The sequence below is a fragment of the Ranitomeya imitator genome, chromosome 3 (genome assembly GCF_032444005.1).
Source record: "Ranitomeya imitator isolate aRanImi1 chromosome 3, aRanImi1.pri, whole genome shotgun sequence".
NCBI lineage: Eukaryota > Metazoa > Chordata > Amphibia > Anura > Dendrobatidae > Ranitomeya > Ranitomeya imitator.
The window spans coordinates 802678455-802701034 of record NC_091284.1 but is presented as its reverse complement, the minus strand read 5'-3'; the positions used below and the strand labels follow the sequence as shown (position 1 = coordinate 802701034).

General features: G+C 44.3%; 2 pseudogenes; both read right to left on the bottom strand.

The window, feature by feature from the left end:
* Positions 1-6804: 6804 nt before the first annotated feature.
* On the bottom strand, positions 6805-7861 carry LOC138671784 (snurportin-1 pseudogene; annotated as a pseudogene).
* A 7433-nt stretch (positions 7862-15294) lies between these two features.
* On the bottom strand, positions 15295-21905 carry LOC138671783 (CWF19-like protein 2 pseudogene; annotated as a pseudogene).
* Positions 21906-22580: the final 675 nt, after the last annotated feature.

Sequence of the window (22580 nt, the reverse complement as noted above, 5' to 3'; positions counted from 1 at the left end):
TTTTTCTTTTTGACAGGACTTTTACCTCCAGGTGTCCAGCGTGGCCATGGGGGCTAAGTGTGCGCCAGCCTATGCCAACATCTTTTTAGGCTGGTGGGAGGAGAACGTGGTATATCCCTCTGACATTCAAGGAGAAGGTGCGTCACTGGCATCGATATATCGATGACGTGTTTTCTATGGCTGGGCACCGAAGTAGAGTGCATACAATTTTTGCAGGATTTGAATGTTAATACCTATAATATTCTCCTCACACACACTATGTCCACGGCCTCCGTCACCGATTTGGATTTGAAGGTTTCTGTAGAGGGCAACCATCTGGTCACGGATCTCTTCTGCAAGTCTACAGCCACCAACTCACTACTTGAATATAGCAGTTTCCATTCTGCTCATACAAAGGTGGGTGTACCAGTCAGTCAATTTTTGCATGTCAGACGGAACTGCATGCATGATACTGACTTTATATCACAGGCCCGGGATCTCACTAACCGTTTAAAGCAAAGAGGGTACCCCAAACATGTGATATCTGCCTTTCAAAGAGCACGACGGGAGGACCAGTCATGGTCTCCAAGATCACGGAACTCGGAAAAGGCCACGAGATTTGTCACAGATTATAATACCAGCTGGCCTCAGGTAAAGAATATCTTTCGGCATTGGCCTATTCTTAGGACCGATGTCCAGACAGCTGAGGTCACAAGTGACAGGCCACTCCTTGCGACAAGACGGGCCCCAAATCTACGGGACCTTGTAAGTAGCCATTTTTTCAGACCTACCGTTAGACTAAACAGGGGCATTCTCCTTAAAGGGTCGTTTCCTTGTGGGGACTGCAGTGTATGCCCATTTATGATACCTACAAGGGACACCTTTTTCAATCCGGTTGACTCGACTAGCCACTCTCTCGAACATTACATCAATTGTAAGACGAGAGACGTGATTTATGTGATAATATGTCCTTGTGGCAAGCCGTATGTCGGACAAACCTCTCAGCAACTGAGAAAGAATCCAGAAACACATGTCTACCATCCATCTGGCAGACGCAGACCAACGGAAGGGCAAGCCCCTTACCCCGGTAGCTGCACATTTTTTTGGCAGCCCATTGGGGAGTCTACCTCTAACACTAGGGTTGGGGGTTTGCAAAAGGTAGGGGGGGTGGGGAGGGTAATCCACGCAGGCTACTGCTTCAGATAGAATCCAGGTGGATTTTCACCCTTCGATCTGTAGCACCACAGGGATTGAATGAAGAACTTTTATTCACGGGGTTTCTAGGTTGATAATGGGCCCTCATTTACGAACATGTCTACTCTTTATGCTCCCCACTTATTGTGGCTTGCATATTTAATGCACTGTGTGTTATCATCACTATTTTCATGTTTGTTTCTATCCTTATTTCCAAGGGCCGTCTTCTGTCCATCAAACATCTGGGGGCAATCTGCCTTCTGTCGAGCCATAGGACCTTATATGTCCCAATTGGCATTTGCGGTTCCCATGGTCATCGTTCTGGACTTTACAAGCGAACGTTTGGGTTTCAAAGGATTTTGGACTCCGCCATTGATCTTCTGGGAATTTGGCTACCTTGATGACTATGAACTATGTTGCATTGATTCCGGGACTTTACGTTAAACCAAGTGGATTGGCCCAGGCTTGCCGCCATTTTGGGAGTCTCAACACGCACATATCAAGACCTGGACTCTACAAATGTTTTATCGGTTTCTTCTGTTTGCCCCTGTTTTGCATCCTGGGCAGCCCCTTGTTTTTCCACCATAGGTGCCATATGGCGTTCTACCTGTCTCTGTTCCACTTTATCTGTGCTACTATGGGCTCCTTAGGGTATTATACTTTATTTACCTGAGATATAATAAAATATCTTCCTTTTGGGCATTCTTTGCTCTTATTTGTAAATTTGTTTACTCAGATGTACAGTTGGATCCCATTCATTTCAACAGTGACGTACTATAATTCTCTTGCCTTTGTGCAGGGTTGATATCCTTCAGATCATGGTTCATACCCTTGTATGGTTTTTGTGTACTCTTAGCATCCAAAAGGGCTGTGATGTCCATGGTTTTTCTTCTTTTACTCTCAGTGGATGGGGGACTCCTATCTGCCATCATCTATTTTTATGGTGGTGTTTCATATTGTCTCCTCCTCTCTTGCCTTTTGGGAAGGCTAATGTTTTTTCTACCCGTGGGCCTGTGCTTAATGTCCTATACCTTTTAGGCATTGTGATATTGGTTTCCTTCACTTTCCTTACCCGGGAGGCTAGTGCTTCCTATGTTTCCTTTAAGACTGTAAAATACCTAGAGGAGACCAACAAAGAAGAAAAGAAAAAAAGTTGTTCTCATGTGCCACACTAATGGACTCTGCTGTTCGTATATCTATGATTATCAGGGTTCATATATAAGGCTAACAATTTCGGCCACTCCTTTACCATTTGGGAACTTTGACTTTACATGACATATACCTTCCATAAAATGAGCCAGATTGCAAAGGTTTATTATGTTTCTACCCGGGGGGGGGGCCTTCCCCCTCCCCTTGGGGTATTCAGTTAGACGTATTTTGTTAACATAATATGTCTGTGGTCTTTTGTTTACTTGCTTTTGCACTCGTACATCATATGCCCCCCGTAGCTTATCGGCATTCATGCCGTGTGAATAGAGAATCTATTCTGCATTTTTTTCTATATGGCGCTCTGCTACTGAGGCTTCTGTCTGGCGCATGCGCGGTTTGCTCCCCCCAGGGTTGCCTTGCGCATGTGCATCATGACAGCGACAAATCTTCTGGCTATAGCCACAATTGTTGCACCTTCCAGGGCGGCTGGGAGGGGCGCCTGCAGTGTCTGCCACACACCGGTTCGTATTTATCTAATCAGCAATTCCTCCATTTACCTCAGAAAATACTGATGACCTCACATCCCCTGACGAAGCTGCTGTTGCAGCGATACGCGTGGGGCTCTTGCCGCACCCCTTATTCTTGTCTCTTCTGGGTGCCTCAGCCCGCTGCACTCCCCCGCAGCTCGAGTGGTATTTATCTGCCTAGAGTGGGCTTATTTTTCTCCACCTTATTTTCTCCAGGAGCAATTGCACATTATCTGTTATCAGTTGCTGCCCATTTCTGTTGGACCAGGTCCACATAGGTATTTGGACATACATCTTTGTGGGGTTTATGCTCATATGTTAGCCTAAATATTGTAATGTGCACATTGGGACTTAGGCTTTCCAGGTACCTAGCATGCTCAGACAATACGGTTATTTAATGTATAGCCGTATATATCATCGTGGGGTCTGTGCCTACATTCAAGCCCAACATTGTGATATGAATATTGGTATTCGGGCTTTCCAGGTATTGAGCATGCTTAGATAACACTGTCACTCATAGTCATGCCTATTTTATAGGGTTTCAATCGTGTGTATATGTTTGCAGCACATTATGTGTCATGACATTCTTCTTGTTTTGGTTCAATACTAACATAGTAACATAGTTAGTAAGGCCGAAAAAAGACATTTGTCCATCCAGTTCAGCCTATATTCCATCATAATAAATCCCCAGATCTACGTCCTTCTACAGAACCTAATAATTGTATGATACAATATTGTTCTGCTCCAGGAAGACATCCAGGCCTCTCTTGAACCCCTCGACTGAGTTCGCTATCACCACCTCCTCAGGCAAGCAATTCCAGATTCTCACTGCCCTAACAGTAAAGAATCCTCTTCTATGTTGGTGGAAAAACCTTCTCTCCTCCAGACGCAAAGAGTGCCCCCTTGTGCCCGTCACCTTCCTTGGTATAAACAGATCCTCAGCGAGATATTTGTATTGTCCCCTTATATACTTATACATGGTTATTAGATCGCCCCTCAGTCATCTTTTTTCTAGACTAAATAATCCTAATTTCGCTAATCTATCTGGGTATTGTAGTTCTCCCATCCCCTTTATTAATTTTGTTGCCCTCCTTTGTACTCTCTCTAGTTCCATTATATCCTTTCTGAGCACCGGTGCCCAAAACTGGACACAGTACTCCATGTGTGGTCTAACTAGGGATTTGTACAGAGGCAGTATAATGCTCTCATCATGTGTATCCAGACCTCTTTTAATGCACCCCATGATCCTGTTTGCCTTGGCAGCTGCTGCCTGGCACTGGCTGCTCCAGGTAAGTTTATCATTAACTAGGATCCCCAAGTCCTTCTCCCTGTCAGATTTACCCAGTGGTTTCCCATTCAGTGTGTAATGGTGATATTGATTCCTTCTTCCCATGTGTATAACCTTACATTTATCATTGTTAAACCTCATCTGCCACCTTTCAGCCCAAGTTTCCAACTTATCCAGATCCATCTGTAGCAGAATACTATCTTCTCTTGTATTAACTGCTTTACATAGTTTTGTATCATCTGCAAATATCGATATTTTACTGTGTAAACCTTCTACCAGATCATTAATGAATATGTTGAAGAGAACAGGTCCCAATACTGACCCCTGCGGTACCCCACTGGTCACAGCGACCCAGTTAGAGACTATACCATTTATAACCACCCAATACTAGGAGACTTGACTTATTTAACCTATGAGCAAGAGACATTTTGCTATTTATATCTGTACAGCCTATTATATTATGCATATTTGTTTATAATTACCGTATATACTCGAGTATAAGCCGACCCGAGTATAAGCCGACCCCCCTAATTTTGCCACAAAAAACTGGGAAAACTTATTGACTCGAGTATAAGCCTAGGGTGGAAATGCAGCATTTACCGGTGAATTTCAAAAATAAAAATAGATCATTATTTCCCCCTAGCTGTGCCATATAGTGCTCTGCACCGTTCATATTTCCCCATAGGTGTGAACCATATAGTGCTCTGCACCGTTCATTGTGCCCCCTAGCTATGCCATATACGGTGCTCTGCACCGTTCATTGTGCCCCATAGATGTGCCATATACGGTGCTCTGCACCGTTCACTGTGCCCCATAGCTGTGCCATATACGGTGCTCTGCACCGTTCACTGTGCCCCATAGCTGTGCCATATACGGTGCTCTGCACCGTTCACTGTGCCCCATAGCTGTGCCATATACGGTGCTCTGCACCGTTCACTGTGCCCCATAGCTGTGCTGTGCCATATACGGTGCTCTGCACCGTTCACTGTGCCCCATAGCTGTGCCATATACGGTGCTCTGCACCGTTCACTGTGCCCCATAGCTGTGCTGTGCCATATACGGTGCTCTGCACCGTTCACTGTGCCCCATAGCTGTGCTGTGCCATATACGGTGCTCTGCACCGTTCACTGTGCCCCATAGCTGTGCTGTGCCATATACGGTGCTCTGCACCGTTCACTGTGCCCCATAGCTGTGCTGTGCCATATACGGTGCTCTGCACCGTTCACTGTGCCCCATAGCTGTGCTGTGCCATATACGGTGCTCTGCACCGTTCACTGTGCCCCATAGCTGTGCTGTGCCATATACGGTGCTCTGCACCGTTCACTGTGCCCCATAGCTGTGCTGTGCCATATACGGTGCTCTGCACCGTTCACTGTGCCCCATAGCTGTGCCATATACGGTGCTCTGCACCGTTCACTGTGCCCCATAGCTGTGCTGTGCAATATACGGTGCTCTGCACCGTTCACTGTGCCCCATAGCTGTGCTGTGCAATATACGGTGCTCTGCACCGTTCACTGTGCCCCATAGCTGTGCTGTGCCATATACGGTGCTCTGCACCGTTCACTGTGCCCCATAGCTGTGCTGTGCCATATACGGTGCTCTGCACCGTTCACTGTGCCCCATAGCTGTGCTGTGCCATATACGGTGCTCTGCACCGTTCACTGTGCCCCATAGCTGTGCTGTGCCATATACGGTGCTCTGCACCGTTCACTGTACCCCATAGCTGTGCTGTGCCATATACGGTGCTCTGCACCGTTCACTGTACCCCATAGCTGTGCTGTGCCTTATACGGTGCTCTGCACCGTTCACTGTGCCCCATAGATGTTCCACATAAATTTGTGCCGCCGCTGCCGCAATAAAGAAAAAAAAACACATACTCACCTCCCTTGATTGCAGCTCCCGGCGTCTCGTTCCGGCGCCTCCATCTTCCCGGCGTCTCTGCTCTGACTGATCAGGCAGAGGGCGCCGCGCACACTGTATGCGTCATCGCGCCCCCTGCCTGAACAGTCAGAGAGCAGAGACGCCGGGAAGATGGAGGCGCCGGCCGGGAAGATGGATCGGCGCCCGGCGGCTGGAACGAGGACAGGTGAATATGCTATACTTACCTAGTCCTGGCGATCCTCGCGCTGTCCCCTCCTGTCTTCGGTGCCGCAGCTTCTTTCTCTATCAGCGGTCACCGGCACCGCTGATTAGAGAAATGAATAAGCGGCTCCGCCCCTATGGGAGGTGGAGCCGCTTATTCATTTCTGTAATGAGCGGTCCCACGTGACCGCTGAAGAGAGGAAGAAACTGCAGCGCCGAAGCCCGTGGGACGGCAGGGACAGCGCGAGGATCGCTGGGACTAGGTAAGTATACCTCAGCGCCCTCACCCCCTCACCCGCCGACCCCACCGCTACCGTGACTCGAGTATAAGCCGAGGGGGGCACTTTCAGCCCAAAAATTTGGGCTGAAAATCTCGGCTTATACTCGAGTATATACGGTACTATTGTACTATACTATATTTGCGATATATAGGGTTGTCGCTTATCGGTCCTATATCTTAGGCCCTTTTAAATGGTTTTATCTGTGGTCTTTTTTGAGGTGTAATAAAAAGGTTTCTGATTTTTTATAATTTTCGGCTGTGCATACCATCATTAGTCTAGTCTCTTTTTTGCTGCATCTATTTTCTTAGGATGGAGGGATTGTTGACAGATGTTCCAGTTCATAACGTCCACCCTCCGCTGCTCCTTTCCCATCCTTCTTGTGTTCAAGAATCTGTCGCATTTGCTCTTGTGCATATGCTGGCTTTTCTGTAAGGGGTCCTGGTGGGGCAGGAAATCCTAGAACTTCAGGTGCCATGTATGGACGGAGCCACCCAACCAGCGGAGTACTAGCTGGAATATAGTGTGTGCGCTTGTGGTAAAATAACAGGCCGTCCACCTTGTAGGGATAGGACTGTGTGAGGACACTCTGAATTGAATCCAACGAACAGGGGAAATTCGGCAGACCAACGAACTTGAAAGGGTTGATCTTGGAAATATTACACAACCCATCTTCTTCCTGCAGCTTTGATTGGAGCCAGTTAAGGCGAAAGTCAGTGTGGTAGTCGTACACCGAGTCTCCCCTCCAACACATGACATCTAACACGTAATATGTGCGAGACTCCTCGTTATATATGCAGTCTAGAATAGTGTAGTCTTTACCAGTACCACTGTTATGCCGATTTCCACCTGGTAGTAATGATGGAAACCTGTTCACGCAGTACCCACTTTTAGTCTAAGCTGCAGTAGAACCCTGTGAAGCCACAACTAAAGAACGCTTTCCAGTGGGGCAGACTACAAGAATATAAAGATCAGCCAGATCTGGAGGAATTTCTATTAGCCACTCAGAAAGCATAATCTGGTTAGCATAATGTCTGGGTAACTTTTTGCAAGGCTCCACATCCATGTCCTCTGCGTCTTCATCTACGTCTTCTGTTTGTTTCCCATCCTCATCCTTCTCTTCATCTTGGTCTGTCCAATCCCCAGATGCGAGCCGGCGAGCATGGTTGCTATAGTCCAAGCGCTTTAGTTTCTGTAGCTCCAGCAGTTTCCTCCTGCGCTCGCTCTGCTCCAGAGAGCTGGATTTGCCTTTATACTGCGCTAATCTTGGATGAGGAGCTGAAGTACTATTGAGGTGGGAAGAAACAGCGAAGCTCCCGGCAAGGGCCTCTGTGAGGGCGTCCATCATCTGCTGTTCACGTACTCTCTGGTGCCTCAGAGGAACCCTGTCTCCAGACACAAAGCTGAAGTACAGACAGTGAATGCCAAATGACCTCATACTTATAGCACTACAGACAAAAACCCATCTTGAAACCCAGATGATGGACTGGAGAGCTTATACCTTATATCCGGACACAATCAGCCTGCGTCTGACAGCGGTGAGTTTTTTTAATTTAAGAGCGCTATGCAATACAAAATCCAAGAGAGCACGAACAAGGCGCTAGTTCAGCAGTTGACTCGCCCAGGCATTTCAACTGACACTAGCACACCTCAATCAGCTAGCCTTCATAAGGACATTTTTCTGTGGAGTTAGCCCATTAGGCGCACATGTTGACTTAGAAACCAAACAAAAGATATGGGATAATGAACATGTGGACATATGGTCACTATTATCAGCAAACCAACAGTGCCTAGACAAGGAAAGGAGGACGGGTGAGCGGCTACAAGATAGGAACAAACCAAAAATAAAGCAAACTATGAATAATTGGCTGCAGGCCTTCACGGTTCTCGGCTGCATCATGGGCCAAAAACCATCCAAAACGCTGTTCTGAATTTTTTATTTATCAGGACCTAATATAAAATTCATATAAGTCCCACGGCGGTTCTACATGGAGGCTGTACGACGAGGAGTTCCGCAGGCGGCTGGCCTAAGCGGATCTGGGCTGGGGCGTAAAAGCAACGGACGTATGATTACTACTCATGCGGTCCCAAAAACCGTCCCCCTTTTCAGCAGCGACCATTTATTACTCAGCAGCCGCAGGCCTGAATTCAGTGGTCATACGTGGACCGGGGGCCTGCTTACTTTTTAACGAAGGATACTGCCAATTCCACGGGTCCTGTAAATACAGACACGAATGCTCATCCTGCCGCCAAGCAAACAGAGCGCTTGCAAGGCATAACCCCGGTGAACGTAACCACAATAAGCCCATGGCTAAGCCTTTATTTTAATAAAGAAGCTGCGCAGCAGCTATATTACGGCTTTAAACACGATTTTATCCCCTTCAAATTTAGTCAAACACCGACTACGGCAAACAATCTAAAAATCGGTGTGCAAATTCTCTGAGATTTTACATAAAAAAAAATCCAAAAATGTAGAACTAGTCAGGATAGCGGGTCCAATTAAATCATTGCCATTCAGGAATTTCAGAATCTCACCACTAGGTATTGTTCCCAAGAAAGAACCCGTAAAAGATTGGCTGATACATCACCTTTCCTACTCAAAAAGGCAAATGAAAACCCTGATATAACTAAGTAAAAAAAGCAAAAATGCATTTAAATAACAGAGTTTTTAGTAATACTGTTTTTTGATAAAAAAAATAGCACAAAAGCCATCCCACCTCGTCACGGTAACTCTGATCGGGACAGAGTTACCGTGACGAGGTGTGATGGCTTTTGTGCTATTTTTTTGATCAAAAAACAGTATTACTAAAAACTCTGTTATTTAAATGCATTTTTGCTTTTTTTACTTAGTTACATCAGGGTTTTCATTTACTTTTTTCTCTTGTAGGTTTTATGTGGCCATTTTGAACATGCGTTTTACCTCTGCATGTATACCAACTTAAGTTAAGCTCAATTATGTGTTTTTTTTCTACTCAAAAAGGCGCATAGGTTAATGATGTGATACCCGCGGAAGAGACGTCTAACATACGCTTTGTTTGACAGGGCAATCGTGTGCAGCTGGGCCCGGTGCCCTGCTGGCAAAAATCAAACAGTCAGCATTACGCCTATTGCCTGTGCACCCTGAATGCTTCCATTTATTAGGTTGTAATGTGGACCAGCTGTTTTATTTCAACATGTGCCTACCGATGGGCTGCTCCATTTCCTGTCACTATTTTGAGCTTTTCAGTACCTTCCTCGACTGGGTAGTAAGATACGAAACCGGCAGCAATTCAACAATTCACTACCTCGATGATTTTTTGTTTATTGGACCCAGGGACTCCAAACACTGCTCCTTCCTTCTCCAAAAGTTTCAGTTTATATCTCGTCAATTCAGAGTACCACTATCACCAGAAAAAACAGTCGGCGGGTGCAACGTGCTGCCTTTCCTCGGCATCGAAATAGACACCAATACAATTGCTTTTCGATTACCAGCTGATAAAAATCACAAAAACCCTGAAAATGGTAGAAAATTTCCACGAAGCAAAAAAAGCCACCTTACAACAGATTCAGTCCTTGCTAGGTTTGCTCAATTTTGCTTGCCGCGCAATGCCAGTGGGCAGAGTTTATGCCGATTGTTGCTAGCGACCAAGGGCATCGCCCAGCAAGGCCACAGAATTAGACTCAACCGCTCTCTGAAGGCGGACTTGCTGGTCTGGAGGACATTCCTAGAATCCTACAATGGGCATACATGAGTCATGGCACGAGAGAGGCCAAGCAAGGATCTAGGCCTAGTGGTGGGTGGAAATATCACAGATGGTTTTGTGGCAATCTACAAGGACCAATGGTGCAAAGGCACCTGGCCAGTCTTATGGACCACGGCTACGACCCAGCACTGGTAGAAGTTTTTTCTATAGTAACATCAGTCGAGTTTTGGGGTGCCAATTGGTTAAAAATCTATGTTTGTGTTTTTCAAACACCCGAGAATAGCAAAAACCTTAAAGGGAACCTGTCACCTCAAATTGGCAGGATATGTAAATGCCTTTTTTCTGGCCTGATGGGTGGCGTTTCATCTTCATTTCTCCACCCCATCCGTCCCTGTTGTCCGTAATATGTTCGAGAATTAGAGTACTTGCCTCCATAGTTCGTGCGTGTGCAGTATGCTTTGCCCATCTGCGGGCAAAGCCGGAAAGCATTACTGCGCACTATGTCCTGGAAGTATTTCGCTGTGTTGTGGGACATAGTGCACCGGCACATGCGCAGTAATGCTTTTCGGCTTTGCCCACAGTTGGGCAAAGCATACGGAGTGTGCATGAGCGAAGATAGCATTGAGCACGTGTAAGAGGGTGGTGCTGTTATGGACAATAAGAAACACGCTGTCACTTTAAGAGGCTGCATCCCCTTGTCTGGTGTGTTGGTATGTTCTGCTTTTCTCCCCTGCTCTGATGTTTGTTATGAGCTGGTCTGTGCTGTGTGGAGGGGTGGAGCTGAAGCAGCGTGGGGAGGAAAAGTTTCAGAGAGACCTGAGAGTACTTGGTCCTGTTCTGGCTGCAAGGAAGATTACACAGCTTGAGACGAACTGTGTTTGTTAAATAGACTTTCCCGGTTACAGCAAATGGTGGCTTTTCTGTGCTGGTTTGTGAAGCCACGAAGATACTGAGAAAGGGACTTCTAGTATCCAGGAGCAAGGAGAAGACCACGCTTTGCAGAGCTGACAGGAATCCGTGCGCACCACCATTTTGGACTTCAGGGGCCCCCTGGGACTGTACCTGTGACCCCAACATCACCGTGAGTTTGTTTCTGTTTGGTGCACCTGTTAGAGCACGGTAGCCGTGTGGCCTGCGTAGTAAAGGCCAGGGAGGTTATTTGCAGAGTAGCATCGATATTTGTTTTATTGTGTAAAGTTGCTTGTGAGACAGATTCTGAGTTTGTAATTGTTGAAGCACACTGCTATTTTACAGACAAGATAACTCATGTGTATCATCTTTTGCTATTGTAAACCCCTGTTTGCATCTTCCTTGTCCCTTCCATTCCCTGTCTCCCAATAAATCTATCCTTTGTTGTTTGCACCTCATCTTGTGTACAGTAGTCTACCTGCCCCGTGGTGGTCCCCCGGCCATCGCTTCACACGTGCGAACTATAGAGGACAAGTACTCCAATTCTTGAACATCTTGTGACAACAGGGACGGATGGGGTGGAGAAATTAAGATGATGCCGCCCATCAGACCGGAAAAAAAGGCATTTACATATCCCGCCAATTTGAGGGGATAGGTTCCCTTTAAACAGCATGTCCTCCTCTTCCCTACCCTTACTCATGCTGTTGCACCGCCTAGCGCCATTATGCATCAAACATCTGGTGCTGTGCCACATTTACATCAGTTGCAGATAACATTGTTAACTGTTATCTTCTGATTGGCAGGCCTTCAAAATCTTCCTTCCCAACGTGCAGCCATCGGGCCTACGGTGTCCTCCTTCCCTTTGGGACATGATGGCCAATCACTGTTGCCCTTAATCCGCCTTTCAGTGACACCGGCTACCTGGCAGGTTTACGGTAAGGCATGGGAAGAGTGGTGCTCGCTAATTCAAGGAAGACCAGTCGATAGGTGCAACCGGGTGAGATGCGAAGTGTTAGTAGAACTCTTAAAATCGGCTCAAGCGTCAGGTAACATAGTAACATAGTAACATAGTAAGGCCGAAAAAAGACATTTGTCCATCCAGTTCAGCCTATATTCCATCATAATAAATACCCAGATCTACGTCCTTCTACAGGTACATTAACGGCATCTATTGGGAATAGCCTTCTTTCAGATAATGGGGTGGGCAGACATAACTAAATATTTTTTCAATCAAGCAAGCCATTAAAAACTGGAAAAGGCTTCAACCTAGGTCAGGAATGCCATCGCTCCGTTTTGTTAAGGCTATTGTACAACATTATTGAAATTTCTTCATCAGTATGCAAGTCACAATACAAGTCAACACTAATATCTGCAGAGTTCGCAATAGCCTTCTTCGGGGCACTTCGCATTAGCAAACTAGTGCTGCAGTCATAAAGCATTGGTAGGCGGCTTAATCAATGAAGACCTCGTTATATGTGGCGACGCTCTGCGCATTAGAGTGTGGAAATCCAAATGCGATCCCACTGGTAGGGGGATGTGCGTCTGTCAAGGCAGCAGACGGTACTATATGCCCTGTAAAAATAGATGCTATACAGTAATAAGACATGTGGGTAGATTTTTTCCTCTTTCACACACCCATGGGTCCGCACTTACCACACTTATCAGTTTCACACAATCTTTAAACAGTGCTTAGAGGCAGTATGTGTTAAACAAAAGAATACAGGACACATTCCATCCGAATAGGGGCGGCCACCAAAGCAGCTACAGCGGGGGTATCGAAGTCGAACTGCAGAGAATGGGCCTCTGGAAATCTGCATGTTTTGCCAGATATACAATACCAGACCTGCTTTAACACCTCTTGTCTTACAGGCGGCTGTAAGCCCACAGTTTGGGTAGTGGGACATTCTTTTGTCTATTGGACTTGCAAAATGGCCAAACTATGGCCGTGCGGAAAACATTTTTGACCGGCTTGCGGGATAGTGCTGAACAAGCCCTAATGATGCTGTGTGGGGGTCGGGGTCCTGTGTAGGTCATACATATGATCCTCCGTGGCGGTAGGGTAGAGGAGCGCAAAGGTTTGTAACTCATCGGCTTGCTCACTCAGCGGTCACTGACGGGGCCTTCAGCGATGAGTCCATTGCAAATTGTAATTGCCCTTAATTAATAAACTGACCAAACTGTTCAACCCATCCAGGCCTGTTGGTGTTTTTTTATTACTGGATTGGTGGGAGGGGGGAGGAACTGTTTAGTATAGACTGCAGAGACTCGTATGTCATTCTCCTGTCCTGAAGAACATCTCATGTGTAAGGCCAGCGTCACACTCAGCGTATGAAAATACAGTCCGTTTTTTACGGCCGTAATATGCAGAACTGATCCCAAAATAGTGATCCGTATGTCATCCGTAGGCAGGGTGTGGCAGCGTATTTTACGCATGTCATCCTCCGTATGTAATCCGTATGCCATCCGTACTGCGAGATTTTCTCGCAGGCTTGCAAAACCGACATACAGTGGATCCATGGGCTCAAATGTTCGTTAAGACACACACACACACACACACTGTATTTATATTTATTTCCCATCTTCACAAACCCAACATATGACATCAGACATGGTTTACATACAGTAAACCATCTCATTTTTTTGCATATTCTACACTACTAATGTTAGTAGAGTATGTGCCAAATTTGGGCGCTCTAGCAATTAAAGGGTTAAATCACGGGAAAAATTGGCGTGGGCTCCCGCGCAATTTTCTCCGCCAGAATGGTAAAGCCAGTGACTGAGGGCAGATATTAATAGCCTGGAGAGGGACCATAGTTATTGCCCCCCCCCCCCCCCCGGCTAAAAACATCTGCCCCCAGCCACCCCAGAAAAGGCACATCTGGAAGATGCACCTATTCTGGCACTTAGGCTCTCTTCCCACTCCCGTGTAGTGGTGGGATATGGGGTAGTGAAGGGTTAATGTCACCTTGCTATTGTAAGGTGACATTAAGCCAGATTAATGATGGAGAGGTGTCAATTATGACACCTATCCATTATTAATCCAATAGTACGAAATGGTTAATCAAACACATTACAAAGTATTTTAATGAAAGACACAGGGTGTTTGAATATTTTATTATACTCTTAATCCACCTTAAGACCCTCATTCTGTAAAAAAAGAAAAAAAAAACAAAATCCCATACCTTCCGTCGAACAGTCATGTCCCACGATGTAAATCCATCTGAAGGGGTTAAATCATTTTACACCCAGGAGCTCTGCTAATGCAGCTGTGCTCCTGAATGTAAAACCCCGGGTAATGAATGACCTGTAGTGACCTCAAGTCGCGGTGATGCGCCCTCTGCTGGATGTCCTCATGTGAACTTGAGCGTGGGAACTTTTCCCAGGCTCGAGTTCATCGAATAACAAATCAAATCATTACCACATACAAAGTGCAAGAGTGCAAAAAAAAGTACTGGAGGAATTGGATATGGGGGTAATATACTTTAAGGGTCACCAGGTCAAGTATTCAGCACACCAACATGTGTCTCGGTAAAACTTCCTTCGTCAGGGTTTTTTTTCCAAAATGTGTGTGGTTACGGAACCAGGTGACCCTTAAAGGTATATTACCACCATTTCTAATTCCTCCAGTACGCTTTTCTTGCACTCTTGCACTTTGTGCATGATTAAGTGTGGATATATCAAATAACAAATCAAACTAGAAGGGCATTTCCCGAAGGAAATACATGGTGCTTGAACAGCGCTGCCAGCTTTACAGCAGCACTTACTTATCACACACAGGACGGGGGGCACTTGCTTATCACACACAGGACGGGGGCTGCACTTACTTATATACAGACATCCCCCTATATACAGACACCGTACATTTGCCTAGCTGCCAGCTTTGTAAGGTCAGTGCACCTGCGCTGTGGCTTTAATCCATGTCAGTTGGGGGTCATGGAAAGGTTGCCATTAATTCCTATGGGAATTTTTTTTTTTTTTTTTTTTTTTTTTTAAACTACAAATTGGAGCAACTCCTAAAATACATAACACACCTGTCCCCACCGAGGGCGGCGAACGCTACCTTAACGGAGTCTACGCCAAGCGGTTTGGGCCGCATTAATTGCGGAAAACGCGGAGAATAATAAAATAAGAAATCGTATTACAATATGTTGCTTGAACCTAGAGGGTTCAAGCACCATAATCATTACCACACACTTTTTTTTTCTTCAAACTCTGGGCTCCAGATCCAGCATGCCACCGATGATTTCCGTGCCAAAATAATGTGGGAACTTGTTATGGTCTTCGATAATGTGAGCAAAACCTCCTTGTAGTCCAAAATCCACTGAGAAATAAGGCAAGCCTTTTGGAACAGATCGCCCAACATCCTTTGTAGACAGGTCTATTAGCTTCTTATTCATAGACCATTCCTCGTCAGATTCCAGAATTGCTTTCTTGAAATAAATGGGTGCCATATCTCCCACCTCCTTCGCAGGGGAATACATTCATAGACCAGATGAAAGAGTTTTTTAAGTTTATGTTTGTTTCCAGAAAGACGCAGTCCAGTCAGTTATCGGCAAATAGCCTGACTAATGTTTTACGGAACATCTGAACTTCATTCCATACGTCTTCATCCAGAAGCGTCGCTGCAGTGTAGTGTTGTAAAGGAACGATCAGACAATGTCCCTCCGTGAGGGAAAGGTGGTTGGGAAGACACAAATATACCTTCACTCCTATAGCAATGATCAGGTGCTTTGGCAGCTCAGCATTATCGAAGCAAAATGGACATTTTTCCATTCTGACAGCCAGTCTCCGATGCTCGGCCATGGCTTGCCGCCTCTTTCCTCTTCCTCATTTGCTCGCTCTTTCTTTGCAGCTTTTGAGACAAACATATCGTCCAGGGTGTAGTAATCCTGGTCAGTCTTCTCTCTGAGCTTGGCTGCAATTCTCAGGTATAGCTTGTTCTGGTCTTCGGCTGTTCCCATCTTTTCTCTCTTGACCAGATCTTGAAGGCTCTAATGGTCGTCATCATGGAAGTAAAGCACCCTCTCCTTGTCCACGTGTGTCTCAACCAGTTGTCTTTTTCGCCTTCCTCCCCGCAGCTCTGCAGGACCCGCCATGGAGTTTACTGGCCACGCTCTACCAGACAGGTCCGTTTTCACCAGCAGAACTTCTTGCTCTTCTCCAGCTTCAGATTTCTGGGATTTTTCTCTCCTTTCTCGTAGTCTTCCAGTCGATTTCGCTTTTGCTGACGAGCTTCTTTCAGTTGAGCTTTGAGTTTTGCAGCCATCTCAGTGTTCCCCATTATTTCCGCCTTTACAATCTTAGCACCGAGCTTGTTATTATTTATTTATATAGCACCATTAATTCCATGGTGCTGTACATGAGAAAAGGGGTTACATACAGGGCTATAGATATGGTTAACAGTAAACAAATTTACGATGACAGACTGGTACAGAGGGGAGAGGACCCTGTCCTTGCGGACTTACATTCTACGGGAATTATTATAAGTGCTTGTTCTTTTGTCTACTCAGATCTGCAGTCATCAGCTGGCAGCACAGCGCCGGGGTTTTAGATCAAGACGAAAGTCCACCATACACATAAGATGGCTGTCGGGCAAGCAATGCTTAAGCCGATCATTCAACCCTACAGCCATCTCTGTAATCTCTACCATGCACAGGAGCGTTAACATTTCCGAGTGTTCCTGTGCTCTTTATAAGAAGGCTGCCGACAGACATCTCTGCCAGTGGCACTACACCTGACCACCCGATTAATACCTAGCCTCCACATTTTTAACCGTGCTTTAAAAACACATCTCGACAAGCTTATCACATTACTTCACTAATCTAACTGTTCTTTGTTCCCTCTTTTTACATTTTCCTCAGAATCTAGTCTCTCCTACTCATCTGTCTCCTCATCCCCCATGCACCCAACAGCACTTTATGACTGTACTTGGATACTGGCTGATGACTTCATTCAGCTTAATTTGAAACCCCCTATTTATTATAATTATGACTGGACCACACATAACAAGAGCGTTCTACCTACTGCGTCCCCCTTTATCATTACAGATTGTAAGGTTGCGAGCAGGACCCTCACTCCTCCTGTCACTGGTGAACTATGTGCTACTCTGTTATGTCTTTATTGTTTGTACATGTCCACCTTAATTGTAAAGTGCTGTGGAATATGTTGGCGCTATATAAATAAAATTATTATTAGGGTATTTACTACTTTTTGATGATTTTTTGCTACACTTATTGGGAGGGGAGATGAAGAAAAAAAATATAAAATCTGGATTTAATCTACTAACACACCTTTTTATTTTAAACACAGTGCTAGGTAAGTGAAATGTAATCTATATTCGGTGGATCAACACAATTATGGATTATATCAAACTTATGGGATTTTTTATATTTTAATTCTTGTTTTTCTTTTTAAGCACAGAACAAAAATCACTTTGCTAGATTCTTAGGCTATGTTCACACTTTGCGGATTCCACTGCGGATTTTTCCGCAGCAGAATTCCAAAATCCGCAGTGAAAACCCGTCGCGGTTTTTACTGCGGTTTCTTCTGCGGATTTTCATCTGCAGTTTCCTATTGGAGCAGATGAAAATCCGCAGAAAAGAAGTGACATGCTGCGGAATGTAAACCGCAGCGTTTCCGCGCGTTTTTTTCCGCAGCATGTGCACTGCGTTTTTTGTTTCCCATAGGTTTACATTGTACTGTAAACTCATGGGAAACTGCTGCAGATCCGCAGCGTTCAAATCCGCTGCGGATCCGCAGCAAAATCCGCAAAGTGTGAATATAGCCTTAGACCCATGGCTATTTTATTTTTCTGTAGCCAGAGTTGCTTTAGGGCCATTTTTGGTTATACGCAACATATTGATCACCTTTTATTTCATCTTTCTTTTCCAAGGATAAATAAAAATAATAAGTTTAAGGGGAAAAAAGCAATATGGAAGGAACTGGGGTGGGATGGGGAGTGATGATCGTGGTTCCTCAAATTCATGATGAGTGGCGGTGTTTGCTACACCACAAATCTTACTCCAGCAGGGACTGGAGTAGGATTTTGTGGCGAGGCACACACAGCGGTGTATGCCGCTCATTGGTCTCCTCATCAAAGCTGATGTGAACAACGCTGGTCTTGATGTATCGCGCCCCTAGTACCTTACGTTTTTAACATTTAAAGCAATAGCGGAGTTTATGTACTCATTAACCGTAGTGCCCCGCCACATAATGTGTATATAAATATATACCGGTAGATATGTTTGCATATAGGTCACACAGCATATTTGTGTACATGGATTATTAAAGGTGAGTGGGTCCTTTTTTTCCATATTTTTATTCTGTAATACAGACAAAAAATGTGCAGCAATTCCAGTACATGCATGCACTGCCAACGCTGGCACAGGACCTGTGCCCACACCATCAGCAGTGGGTGTAAACTGTCCCTGCAATGGCTAGGGTTAACTTTGATCCGGACCTTTTAACTCCTGAGTAGAGGATATGCTCAGTAGCGATACCCGAATGCTTTTACAGGACACATCATTTTGAGCCTTCAGGAAGCAACACATTTTAGATTTTGGAATATCTGCATTATAAAAGCCATAACTGGTTTGTGGGCCAAGTTATTTTAATGACATTTAAAATATATTACTTGATTTTTATATTTGTTTACTCGGTTGGTGTGAGCTCCCTCACTTTTCTTTCAATTGTCTTTTTATTGAAAATTTTTAGAATAATATAACAGCTTTCGGTAAAAGTAAGCATAACAGTAAACATAACATGTTACCTAGTTTGAAATACATGAATTACATAGTAGACAAAACTGTCCACTTTAGATGAGGACATAAAAGTGTTAGCATTGAGTCCTACATTTTTGAACTAGCTTGATCAAACTAGATAGATTAACTTTAATCAATGAATAAAGAAAAGAAAAAAGGATAGAGATAAGAGAGGGAGGAAAGCTTGAGAAGGCGTTATTGGAGGAAGTAAATAGAAGGGCAGACAGGAGGGCGGGGGGGGAAAAGGGTGGGGAACGGCAGTTCCTTGGGACAATTGTGTATTCATGATGATAATGTAGAGAGAAATGATGAACTAGTTCTAAATAGGGTCCAAGATCTCCAAGTATTGTGAAACTTATCAATGGTATGGTTTATTTTTGAGGCTAGTTCTTCTGTGTGGTAAAGCTGTTCAAACTTGGAATATATTTGTTGTGTGGTAGGTATTGATTTTGAGTTCCAAAATTTTGGTAACAGATTTCCCCGCCGTCAGGATAAATTGGGCCAATTTAGAAGCATTCCCATCATCTGGCCAGATTGGAAAGTTTAGCAGGACAAATTCTGGTTTCAGGACAATACATTTACCCACTATTTCGTATATGGTAGATTCCAACACCCTCCAGAAAGTGGATAGTATTGGGCAAGACCACCACATATGTTTGTAGCTGCCTTCACCTATTCCGCATCTCCAACAGTTTAAAGACGAGGCACGGCTCCATTTCTGCATTCGATTGGGTGTCACATACCATCTAGTGATAATTTTAAATGAGTTTTCTTGGATGCGCACGCATTTAGAGGGACCATGTGAATGTCTGTATATATGATTAATTTGTGATTCAGAAAAGGAAGTACCCATGTCCCTTTCCCATTTCATTATGTAGGCTCGTTTCAGTGATGTTTCCAGTTTTAGTATAGATTGGTATATTGTTGAAAGGATACGGGTTGGTGGTAGCTTTCTGGCACATAGTGTTTCATAGGAGGACAGGGACCTATTGAAGTCGACCAAATGGTGACTCTGGCGAAGAAAATGTGTGAGTTTACCGTATTGCAAGAATGTTAGACCTGAGAGACCAGGGATTTTGCGTATTTCTTGTAGGGGAAGAAGGGTTCCATCTTCGCATAGTCGCTCCAATGAGATGTGCGCCACTTGGTTAGGCAGTGAGTCTAAAATGTCTTTGACATGTTAGTGGAGAGAGGGAAGGGATCAGGGCACGATGAAGTTTACCCCATATCTTTAATGTAGCTAGTGTATGTAGATTTTTTGGTTTAGTTAGAGTCGGATCATTGTTTTGCCCTAATAAAATGGAGCGTAGTGGTAACGGGGACAATGCTTTCTCTATTCTGAGCCACTGTTTGTCTTCTGTGTTTCTGATCCAGTGGATCATAGTAACATAGTAACATAGTTAGTAAGGCCGAAAAAAGACATTTGTCCATCCAGTTCAGCCTATATTCCATCATAATAAATCCCCAGATCTACGTCCTTCTACAGAACCTAATAATTGTATGATACAATATTGTTCTGCTCCAGGAAGACATCCAGGCCTCTCTTGAACCCCTCGACTGAGTTCGCCATCACCACCTCCTCAGGCAAGCAATTCCAGATTCTCACTGCCCTAACAGTAAAGAATCCTCTTCTATGTTGGTGGAAAAACCTTCTCTCCTCCAGACGCAAAGAATGCCCCCTTGTGCCCGTCACCTTCCTTGGTATAAACAGATCCTCAGCGAGATATTTGTATTGTCCCCTTATATACTTATACATGGTTATTAGATCGCCCCTCAGTCGTCTTTTTTCTAAACTAAATAATCCTAATTTCTAGATATGTTTCGTTCTAGATATGTGCGATGCTTGGTAGTATTTTACAATATCTGGTGCTCCCATTCCACCCATGTCTTTTGGTATTGTGAGAGTTTTGAAATTAATACGCGGTTTATTTGTGTGCCAAATATATCTAAGAAATAGGGAGTGTATTTTAGCTAGGAAAGAGTGGGGGACCTGGATAGGGATCATATTAAACATATACAGAAATTTTGATAAGATCAGACTTTTTAGGATGTTTTTTCTCCCTATCCAGGATAGAAAATTGTCCTTCCAGGACCTGAGACATGAAGTCACTTCTCCCAATAGACGGTTATAATTAAGAGTGAAGAGGTCCTTATCAGTAGCACATAACTGAATGCCTAAGTATGTTAAGCTTTTCTGTTGCCAGTGAAAAGGATATGTGGATTTGATGTAGTTCACCTCTCTGGTTGGTAGGCCTATGTTTAGTAATTCGGATTTTGTTTTGTTCATTTTAAAATTTGATAATTTACCGTAGCGCTCTAGGATATCCATAATGGCTGGCATGCTTTTTAAGGGTTTTGAGATTACTAATAAGAGGTCGTCTGCAAATGCTGTTGTTTTATAGTGGTTACCGCCTATCTGCATGCCTTCTATGTCTGTGCATTGTTGTATGGCTTGTATGAGGGGTTCTAGGGACAAAACAAAAAGTAACGGAGACAGTGGGCAGCCTTGTCTGGTACCATTTAGGATTTGATATGAGTCAGTGAGAAATCCATTTATTCTGATTTTCGCTGTGGGGTCTGAATACATGCCCATAATTGCCGTTATTATTGCAGGGGGGAAGCTAAATTTTAGTAAAGTTTCTTGTAGGAAAGTCCAGTCAACCCTATCGAACGCTTTTTCAGCATCTATACTCATTAGTGCAATTGGAATCTTTTTTAGTTTGGCATATTGTAACAAGTGTAAAATTTTATATGTGTTATCTTTCCCCTCTCTACCTTTCACAAATCCAGTTTGGTTTAAGGAGATTAACTGAGGCAGCACGCCCGCCACTCTGCCAACATTCTCGCGTAGAGCTTTAGATCCAGATTCAACAATGATATGGGTCTATAACTACCACATTGTTCTGGGTCTTTCCCTTCTTTATGAATCAGTGAGATCCTTGCTTCAAGAAGTTGGCGAGGCGCCTGCTCACCTCCTTGTAGAGCGTTACACATTTTGAGAAGGTAAGGGAGTAAGATTCCCGCATTGGACTTGTAATAGTGAGCCGTGAAGCCATCCGGGCCCGGAGCTTTCCCTTTGGGGCACTTCGACAGGGCTGACTGGAGCTCCACAAGAGTAAATGGTTTAACTAGTAGTTCTTGTTGGTTTGTTGAGAGGGTTGGGAGATTTAAGCTTTTTAAGAATGTTTGAATATCATGTTTCCTCTGGTTTTTTTCCTGTCCCTCTTCATCAATTGGTAAAGGGATTTATAATAGTTTAAAAATTCTTTTTCTATTTGGGAGTAATTTTGGGTTTTAGAACCAGTTCTAGTTAAAATAGAATGAATAAATGTGCGTGCTTGTCTTTTCTTGATTAATGACATGGATAATTTTGTGGCTTTATCTCCATGCACTAGTATGTGATTTTTCCAAGACGTGAAAAATTTAGCAGATTGCTGTCTAAGAATATCCTTTAATCTTTGTCTTTTTTCTGTGAGTTCTGTTAAGGTTTGTTGTAGCAGTGTTTTCTTGTGTTGGGATTCTAGCCATATTATCTCTCTATGTAAAGAATCTAGTTCTTTATTTTTTATTTTATTCAGGTAAGACGCCAGTGATATCAGTTCACCCCTTATCACTGACTTGTGCGCTTTCCAAAGCATTAACGGTGATGTTTCGGCTGTATTGTTTAATTCAAAATATGTTTTAATTGCTTTGATGATGCGAGGTTTAATGGTGGGGTTGTCTAAGAGGGA